This window comes from Nelumbo lutea, chromosome 1 (assembly GCF_056320005.1).
Source record: "Nelumbo lutea isolate HS-2025 chromosome 1, American lotus-T2T, whole genome shotgun sequence".
In the NCBI taxonomy this organism is placed as follows: domain Eukaryota; kingdom Viridiplantae; phylum Streptophyta; class Magnoliopsida; order Proteales; family Nelumbonaceae; genus Nelumbo; species Nelumbo lutea.
The window spans coordinates 90,870,238-90,880,708 of record NC_142684.1 but is presented as its reverse complement, the minus strand read 5'-3'; positions in this window follow the sequence as shown (position 1 = coordinate 90,880,708).

Sequence of the window (10,471 nt, the reverse complement as noted above, 5' to 3'; positions counted from 1 at the left end):
TATATGTATATTCCAGCATGAAAGTTGGGTCCATCGAATGGATGGACTGTTTTGACAAAAAAATAAAAAAATAAAAAAATAAAAAAAAGTTAAAATGGCCAAAACCGTTGGATGTTTTGAACAGTTTGACTGTTTGGTCTGTGGTTTGCTGACCAAATCAACGATTTTTTTTTGGCAAAATAACAGTTTTGGGGTAAAAAGGAATTGGTCACATGACCGGTTCCCAGTTTTTTCGATCCGACCATCTGGTCTGGTTCAATTTTGAAAACCATGGTTTTTTGTCATTTTAGGGCATTAATGGTGTAGGGAGATAGACACAGTTGAAGTACAACTGACCTCACCCACCTTTAATCTATTTAGGGTTTTTCTGCCATTGAAGATTACGGGTGTCTGTTTTGTTAGATTCTTTTCTATGCTGTTAGATTCTTTTCAAAATCATCTAGGCTTTTGTTTTTGATATCTGGTTATTGGTATATTGGTTCTGTCTGTTATGTTATGTTGGTAACATTTGGTAGATTATGTTCATTCTTTATTTTAGGTTAGGCACTATGAACTAAAAAAATTTTGAACACTACAGAAAAGTACAAAAGTACATTACATAATTATGTTCTGTCAGATTCTATATTTCTGTTTGCATAACAAAAGAAATACTATAATTCTGTTTATTCATAAAATTTTCGTCCACTATGAAAAAGAGATTGTTCATTAAAACAAGAAAAATACATAAGTGGGGCAAGTCTATATAGAAATGGCATATATAGAAAGTACATTACAAACCTGTCTATGGGTCCTCTATCCTCAAAATATATATAAGGCATCACAAGGTGTGCTAGAGGCATACGCTTCATGCTCCTCATGTACACCTTATGTAAAAAGACAGAAAAATGAAGGAAAAGAAAGGAAAAAAGGAAAGGAAAAGAAAGGGAACTAAAAGAAAAAGAAAGAAAGAGAAGAAAAAAAGAGAAAAAGAAAAATGAGATACTCCTTCATTTTCTTCTTCCCCATTCCCCCCCTCCCCCGAAGGAGTCTTATGCCTCTTACATTTTGAAATATGCCTCATGCCTCTAGATAGTGGAATGCCTCGCGTCATGCCTCCATGTTTTAAAACATTGATTTAGTCCATCACAAACAAACAAAATTATAGATCTAAAATGAGCAAACACAAAAAGTATAGTATCGGTATTTTGTGGTATTGTTCTTCAATCTATGACATCAAAAGCATATGTTTTAACTTAGTCAAGTACATTTTACATCCAAGTTCTCATACTTCTGAATCTCTTCACCCATTTTACATCTATATCCTTAGCCATTTAAACTTTCTCTTTTCATTTCTATAATGCCATAGATCATTTTTGTCTTCCTTTAACTAGCTCACTACAATCTTAGAATCTCCTTTTATGATCAGCTTGTTGATATTAGTCTTTAGCTCTTTTTACTCCTTTCACAGCTACTAGAATCTCAACCCTAAGAGAATCACCTTCTCCAACTGGGTCTAAGAAAAGAGCTATTACATTCCCATGCTCATTACTTAATACCCCGCCCCCAATTCCTAAAGGCCATCAAAGTTCAATTTGATGAAGCCACTAGGAGGAGGAGTCCATATACTGGATAAGATAAGACTTAACTTATCTCTGGGTGCTTCAATATTCATGACACTGTACTATCAGAAAAGATATAAAAATAGCTTCCGTTAGAAGAAATTGAAGAAAATCAAGAAATGGGATGTTGCAATAAGGTGGGATGGGTTTGAATTCACCCTTGTGCTGCTTGTTGAAATTGAAATTACTAAATCTCAAAGTAATAAGATGACCAATGACATATCGTTTTTGAGTCCAAGCTATCTTTTTAGTTCTCAATTGACTGAATAGAATGCATCTATATGGACTCGAATATTATCCTAGAGTGATGATGATGGTCACAAGCTGCTCAAATCCTAGGTAAAAATATAGGATGTTGTAGCATAGTAAGCATGGTCCTCCCATATTGTGCTGGAAGCATTCAAGCTCTTTTTCAGTTTCATCAGTATTTATGGCCTTGATGGAGTGGGGTTAGGCTTTCTTGAGTTGAGTTCATAGTTCTAATTAAATGGTTGGGATACCAAGATAACCGAAATGCATATATGCACTCATAAAAAATAAGAATTATGTTGTTTGCTATAGCATCCAAAGAAGAAAAGACCCTTCCTAGTTAGGGCTGTCAATGGGTTGGGTTAGACTCATAGACCTGTTGGCCCCAGACCGATTGGATTAGTTCTGGGTCCAGAACTTGTCCCGATGGATTGGTTATAGGTCTTTAAGAAAATTCCGATTACTATCGGGTTGGAACCGGGTCCACCTTGTCCCGAATTGATTTGGACCTGACCCGACCCTATGTATATATATGAATCATATGTCATATTTAAATAAGATGAGGCTAAATATGTCATTTTAGTGGGGTTTCTTTCAAAACCCTACCAAAATGTTGCCCCCTAACTGGCTAACCCTTCTCAATTCCGAGCTAGCACCTACCCAACTGTACTTTGGGCATAAGAATTCTAACTCTGGTTGAACCATCATTCTCCCTTTCGTTTGAGAACTGTTTTTCTGAAGGATGAACTGAAGATTGGTTCGTTTTTGTCTTTTTGGATAGTGGAGGCTCAAGGCCGTCGGTTGTAAGCACATCAGCCATCGCTGCATCACACAACATAGTCAACCTCTGAGACTCTTTCCTTCTCAACCACACACTTTAACAACTTCCCCACTTCAGAAGTCAGACCATTTGAAGGGAACTCTAATTCAGAGTACGATCCTTTACGAAGGACCGGTGCTTGACCCTCCACTGGCAGAGCCTGACCTAGTAGCTTCTCTAAAGCTCAAATTACTAGTGAAAAATCTCAGATTTGGGTTCAATTCATTTGGTCGTTCTAGCATTTTCATGTTTCTCGATTTTTGAAATCTCTCCAAATCCTTAACTGGGCGCTTCTTAAATTTTTGTTGGTCAGTTTGTGTTCTTCAAATTTCAGATTGTTGGATCGATGAATCGGCTTTGGTATTCTTAGTCTATGCTTATTTTATATAGAATTACACTGTTGTTGATCAATCTGAAAATGGGTGTCATTTGAATTTTTGCGAATTGTTGACTTGCATAGTGTTTTACTATCACTTAATAAATTCAGAGCCAAGCTGATCCCAGAACTTTATCAAATATTTGGTGTGCATACCCAACCGAGTACTGGGAAGTTAGATTCTTTTGGCTTTTGAAGGATCAACTTTCTCGTGAGTGGTGAATCTCATCCAATCTTGATTTTGAATGCCATTAGCATGCATAGCATAATCGGGTCCATTGGGTTGGACCTAATTGTTCTAAGAACCAATTGGTTCGGTTTTGGCTTCTGAGTCCAAAATTACAGACCCTATAGAGTATGGGTAGTTTTCAGGTCCCTGGATTATCTTATCGGTTCCGGGACCGATTCTACCTAGTTCTAACCCAGAACCAACCTGTTGACAGCCTTATTCCTAGTGTCAAATGGCTGCAGAGATCTTTTTTCTAATTCTTCTATGATCAATGTCCATGACATTGAGGTTGTTGTGGTATCCAATTTTCATCTCAATAGTGGAAGTTTGGGTTGGTCTCCTCGTGTGAGGACCTTCAATTAGGAGAAATATCCTTTCCACTTTGTTATTTATGAAGCGTGAAAGGATATGCTATTACATTGGCACTTTCTCACTTTATTCGAAGAATTAAGATTGCAGATAATGAGTTCACTTGATAGATTGACTCAATGACAATAAAACCAAAAGAAATCAGTCTTAACATTTAAAAAAAAAAATCCTATACAACAACCACTACACTTATTTTGATGGTATACAAAGAGTATACGGGAAAAACCCACCTAGAGCAGAAGTTTTAGCCTTGGTGGAGGGTGTGCAAAGGGTGAAAGAATTGGACATTAAAAAACTGATTATTGAAGGAGATCCGAAATTGATAGTGAGCTGGATACAAAGTAAAGAGATGAAGTTGTGGAATTATAGTAATGAAAAGAAGAAATTTAGGTCTTTGACAAGAGAAATGGAAATCTCTTTCAATTGAACAAAGCGGTGTGCTAATTCTGTAGTTGATGCTTTAGCCAAATAAGGTGTGGGAAGAGAAACATCGTTCTGGGAACAGTTGCAAATCAGGAACTTGGGTGTGGGGAGAGATAAGAGTTCTTGCTTCTCAATGACTTTTTAGCATTTACACTTTTATTTATATACTCTTTACAATCAACTAAAGTGTTTTAATTAAGATGTTATCAATCAAAAAAATAAAACCCACCTAGAAATAGAGCAAGAACAAGGTGGCAACAAGAAAAAGAAACAACCCTACAATCACTATACATCAATTCGGGCCTATTAGCTATTGTAATGTGGTTTACAAGATAATTACAAAATGCCTTGTAAATCAACTACAGAACAAATTACAAAATTTGGTAGCAGAAAATCAAGCTGCTTTTATAAAGGGTAGACAAGGCCTGGATAATATTATCTTGTCTCGTGAGTTGATTACCAAAATGAAAAGGCATAAAAAAGGAGTTGGATGGGTAGAAATTAAATTGGATATGTCAAATGCCTATGATAGGTTGAATAGACATTTCATTATAAAAATTCTTCAACTCATGGGTTTCCCAGAATACTGGTGTAAACTAGTACAATAGTATATCTTCTCTCCTTCTTTCTCAGTTAAGGCGAATGGAGTTATCTCAGAATTTTTCCAACTCAAGGCAGACATTAGATAGGGTGACCCTTTGTCACTATATCTCTTTATCTTGGATATGCAAGTCCTATCCTCTCTTCTATTTCAAGTAGAAAACCAAGGCACTTTAAAGGGAATTAAGCTTACATGACAGTTCCCCCAAATAAATCATCTACAATTTGCAGATGACTATCTAATTTTTTGTAGGGCTTAAGTAAAAATGCTACAAAACCTACAAGAGATTATAACTAAGTTTGAAGAATTCTCAAGAGAGAAAGTGAACTTACATAAAAGTTCAATCTTATTCAGTGGCAATATACATAGAAGGAAACGAAGATTCATCACTCAAATGTTGGGTATTAAACAAATGTGCATGAACAATAAATATTTGGGCACAAGATTGTGGATAGGAAGAAGCAAAATTGAGGCATACAAAGACTTACTGAACAAAGTTAAGCAAAGAATGTCTCTATGGAAAGCATCTCTTCTTTCACAAGCGGGCAAGATTACAAAGATCAAGTTAGTAACCCAGTCTCTCCCCATATACTTGATGTCTTCTATCATCATTCCCAAAAAGATTACTTCTGAAATGGAAAAACTTCAAAGATTCTTTTGGTGGAAAGGAAACTTTAATAACAAAACTTTACATACACTAAATTGGGAGAAAATGTGAAGATCAAAGAAGAAAGGGGAATTTGGATTCAGAAAGTTAAGTGAGATGAATGAGGCTTTGTTTGCTAAACAAATTTGGAGGTTTCTAATAGAACCTAAGAGATTATGAGTAAGGGTTATAAAGGAGAAATATTTGTAGAAAGGCTCCATTTTCACCATGCAAGCAAAGCAAAATGATTCCCTATGGTGGAAACAGATATTGGCCACAACCAAAAAGTTGAAATTTAATTTCATTTGGCAAATAAGGGATGGTAGAAATGTTGGTGTTTTTCATGATCCGATTCTATCTGCTCATGGGAGATGATGGAGCGCAATCCGGTCGGTCTTAGCTGTCGACGAATTCGCCTCTGAGCTTGAGCGTCGGGGAGCCTGAAACGGGAAAAATGAGAGAACTCCGGAGGGAACCCGGTGTGATAACTCTGAAGCTCAAGTCAGTAATCTCTCAAAGGCAAAGTGTAGACCAGATGGCGCAAAGTTCACATACCTTGTTCGTTGGGGGCAGGGGGCTCTTATAATCACTTCGCGCACTCACTCCGAGGCCCTTGTCAGGTCGGGTATGATTACCCTTATGTCTGTCAGTTCGGTCGTCGTCCTTTCTGCTGGGACAGAACCGTCACTACCTAACCGTCTCTCTAACTGGAGATGGTGGTGTCAGGTGGCGGTGGCAGGTGGTCGTTTAGAGTACGGCTGTCAAGCGTCAGATCCCAAGCCAGTCAGGTGTGGCGCCCTTGGGAACAGACTTCCTCAGTGTCAGGCATAGTACGGTTTGTTTGGTTTTGGTGCCCTGAAGGTGTGGAGTGGTGAGCGAGGCGAAGTCTTGAGTTCGGAGGTATGTATAGGGCAGGTCAGTTCGTCGAGGTGTATCCCGAGCTGTTATCAGGTAAGTTCGGCGAGGTATGTCCCAAACTGTTGCAAGGCAGGTCAGTTTGGCGAGGTATGTCCCGAACTGTTGCAAGGCAGGCCAGTGGATTACTTTCCGGTTTGGGGCCAAGGGTGAGTTCGGACCCCTAGTAGGGAGTTCGGTCCGTTGGTTTCTCCTCTTGGTGAAAACGCCTTAGGCTTGCTTTTGTGCCAAGTTGTTGCTTTTGCCACGTGTCACATAACTGTGAGGTCGGGCCAAATCATCCTTCATCAAGTGCCCCCCACTTCTCCCGCCAAGGGTCTTGCTCTAGTGCGGGGAGTTTCGCGAGGTAGTAGGTGGATTTGTCCCGTTCTTCGAATCTTGACTGCGCGAGTTGCGTTTGACAGGGTTCTTTGGTTTTTTGGAGTGTCCAAGAAGGCGGGAGACATGCCTAGTGCTCATAAATGTTGATGGTCGTGACAGCGTGCGTTTTAAATTTAAAAAATTCACGCTGCTGGGACGTGACAGTGGGTCATTTAAATTTGAAGAAAGCGCGCCTCTGTCATTTTGAAGGGACGTGCGCTGGCGGTTTTTGTCAGTTTCAGAAAGACGTGCACCGGTGCGACATCGGTTTCAAAAGATGTGTGCTGACGTTTTGCTCTTTTCGGAAAGACGTGCGCCAATCACGTCTCGACCTCAGGGGACGTGCTGTCAGCGCGAATGTGGGCCACCGAATCGCCTTTGATCTACACGGTTGGTTCTTGGTTACTGTAGCTATAAATAGTGGGGGACCCCAGTTGATTTGTCACTTTTGCGGTTTGCCTATTGAGTTCGAGTCCAACTTTTCAGCTCGCGTCCAAGTTTTTCAGCTCACGTCTAGGCTGGTTACTTAGCCTCCAAGGTTTTTTGGCTTGTTCCCATCTCCAGAGCCTTCAAAACTTTCTTTCAGTGAGTACCTTCCTGAATCCACCTGTTTTCCTCGATGTCTAGCTTTGATAGCTCAGACAACTCTTCAAGTAGGACTGATGTAGGTTCTACAAACCGAGCCGTATCCCCCGACTGCCTTAGTGATCCCGAGGTGGAACTTGAGGATGACTATGAACCCGTAGGCCGAGCAGCTTCGAGTAGTTTGGCATCTACCTCTTGCCGAGGTCGGATGCTAGATTGGTTTGGTCCCTCAACCATGACGCCCGAGGGGCTCCAATCTATACTCATGTCTTACAATATGCCTGGGGGTATACATATTTCATTCCCTCGTGTAGTTTTCCTTGGGAACACGGTCCTGACGAGATCATGATTTTTCGAGAGCAGCTTGTCGCGGGGCTGCGACTGCCTTTCCACCCCTTTTAGTCGAAGCCATAAACCACTTTGGCGTTACCATTGGCCAGCTTCACCCGAACTCTATTCGGAACCTAGTGCGGACAGTCTCCCTTTTCTGCGAGTAGAATTTCCCTTTAGACTTGGAGATATTCTCCTCCATCTTGATGCTTAAGAGACAAACGAGTTCTCTTCCTGGGGGAAGACGGGCGTATTACCTTTCTCCTCACCCGGGCTTTAAACTTCTGCGCGATCTTCCTAATAAGGTCCCGACATGGAAGCGGGACTACTTCGGTGTGCGAAGTGTGCAAGGATGGCCCTTTCAGACTAGGTGGGGTGAGGCCGCTCCTGATTTTGGTGTCACTCTCGACAAAGAGACGGTGAAGGGCCTCCGACAATGGGCACGGCAAGGTTTAAAGTGTCATGAGTACTTGACGGAGGCCAAGCTTATTGCGGCCGGTTTGAGTTTGGGTAGGTTTCTAGTTCTGCGATTTCTTGCTTGCTTTTTTCCTTCATTTTTTCTGATGTCGAACTCGTTTCTACAGTTGTGATGGATGCGGAGAGAACTCGTGGGGGGCGCTTGTTCCAGGGCATGAAGAGGAGGAAGTGGGTCGCCAAGCGAACTCGTACCGAGCTGCCCCCGGATGAGGAGCCTCAAGTTCTAGGCCACATGCCGGAGGATCTGCCGAGGGAGCCCGAGGTGACTCCGCCAATGTATGAAACTACCGGGGTGCCTTACGCTGAGATTACTCATACGGGTGCTCCTGCATGCTCTAGTGCTCTTGCTCACTCTGGGTCCGCTCGTACGCGAGTTGGGACCTCGGGCTCGGGAGCTCAAGGGGAGTTCAGGAGTGTGTTGACACCGAACTATGCTCTTCAGAAGAGTAGGGAGGCTACTTTCCCAGAGGAGATCGCGGCATGGACCGATCTTCCTTTGAATCAGGTCGCCTGCTGCGCCGTAACACACGCTATGGTGGTAAGTCAGATTTCGTCTGCCTTCACTTTTTATCGCTTTTGCTGCTGTTGCTCACTTGTTTGTTTTGGTAGGTGAATTCTTCAATTCACGCCTTAGCGACCCAAGTGGAGAGGAGCTCGCGACAGGCGCGAGCTGCTGAGGCTGCCGCCCATGCTGCTGAAGAGGCTTTCCGTGCCGCCGAGGCGAATACCTGAGCCGCTGAGGCGGCCGCTTATGCTGCCGAAGAAGTTGCTCACGTTGCCATGGCCAGGCAGGTGATGTCTCAGCGTGATGTCGAGGCCATGGGGGTAGTCGTCAAACACATGGCGGATTTGAAGTTGGACTTGCAGCATCAAGTCAAATATCTCCAGGAGAACATTAGGGAGAAGACGCAGATTTTTTTCCAAGGTATTGAGGACGCCAAGAAGAAGGCTGTTGAAGACTATATTGCCTCTTCGCGTTTTGACAATCTGATGGTAGATTCTTACAGAAGGGGGTTCACGCTGAGCCGGTGGATGATCCGGAACACGTACCCCGACCTCGATGTTAGTGCCATATCCACTTCGCGTATAACTCAGGAGATGGCCAATGCTGCCGATGGCGAGCCGGACTCTGAAGGAGAGGCAGGGCTTTCGGGTGTTGTTGAAGTGCCTTCTGATGGCGAAGAAGTAGCTCTAGGCATGTAAAGATAAATCTTTTTTTTTTTGAAGTACCTTTTGATGGCCAATGTACTCCTGTTTCTTGCAATGGAATAGATAAATCTTTTTGCCCATGTTCCTTTTTCCCGAACTGATTCTTTGTCGAACTAATAATATGTCATTTGTTTGGGTTATTGTACTTCTGCGACCTGTTTTGCCGCAAAGGCTTTTGTAGCGAACTGGTTTTTTACTGAGCTGATAATATGCCCGACTTTTCTTTGCTTGTTTACGCCGAGGTTCCTCTTGGCTCCGCATCGTGGCCCATAGGACCTTATAGCGATTTCGTCCACTTCGCTTGGCGGTTTATAGGTAGTATCGCCTTAAGTTCACGATGTTCCACGCTCGAGGTACTAGTTTGCCTTCCAAGGTTTCGGGCTCGTATGCCCCCCCGAGCGCTCTCTTTACTTTATAGGGCCATTCCCAGTTTGGTCCAAGTTTGCCCACGCCGGGTTCGGGCACCATAATCTTACGAAGGACCAGGTCGCCGACTCGGAAGCTTCGTTGCTTTACTCTAGCATTGTAGTAGCAAGCTACCTACTGCTGGTAGGCCACTGTCCGGATGTGCGCGAGGTCCCTTACCTCATCCAGTAGGTCAAGGTTGGTACGTAACTTATCTCCATTTGTCCGATCGCCGTATGTTTCTAGTCGCAATGTTGGTACTTCGATTTCCACCAGGATAACTGCTTCAGTGTCGTAGGTGAGGTTGAAGGGGGTTTCTCCCGTGGCGGTTTTTTCTGTAGTTCGGTGAGCCCACAAGACACTTGGTAGCTCTTCAGCCCATAGTCCCTTAGCACGATCCAGACGTGCTTTCAGTCCGCGCAGGATGGCTCTGTTCATTACTTCCGTCTAACCATTTGCCTGCGGATGCGCGACTGATGTGAAGTTTTGCCGAATCCCCATGTTCTGACACCACTCTTGGAACTTGATATCCTTGAACTGCTTGCCGTTTTCGGAAATTAGTATACGAGGTAACCCGAAACGACATATTATGTTCTTCCAAAAGAAGTTCTGTATGTTTCGGGCCGTAACAGTTGCCAGAGGTTCGGCTTCTATCAACTTCATGAAGTAATCTACTGCAACAACTAAGAATTTTCTTCCACCTGTTGCTAGCGGGAATGGCCCCAGGACGTCGATGCCCCATTGTGCAAAGGGCCACAGGCTGGCGAGGTATTTGAGGTTGGAAGCAGGCTGATGGTGAATATTGGCGTGCTTCTGACACTTGTCGCATTTTCTGACGAGCTCGACAGCTTCTGCCTTCATCGCTGGCCAGTAGTATCC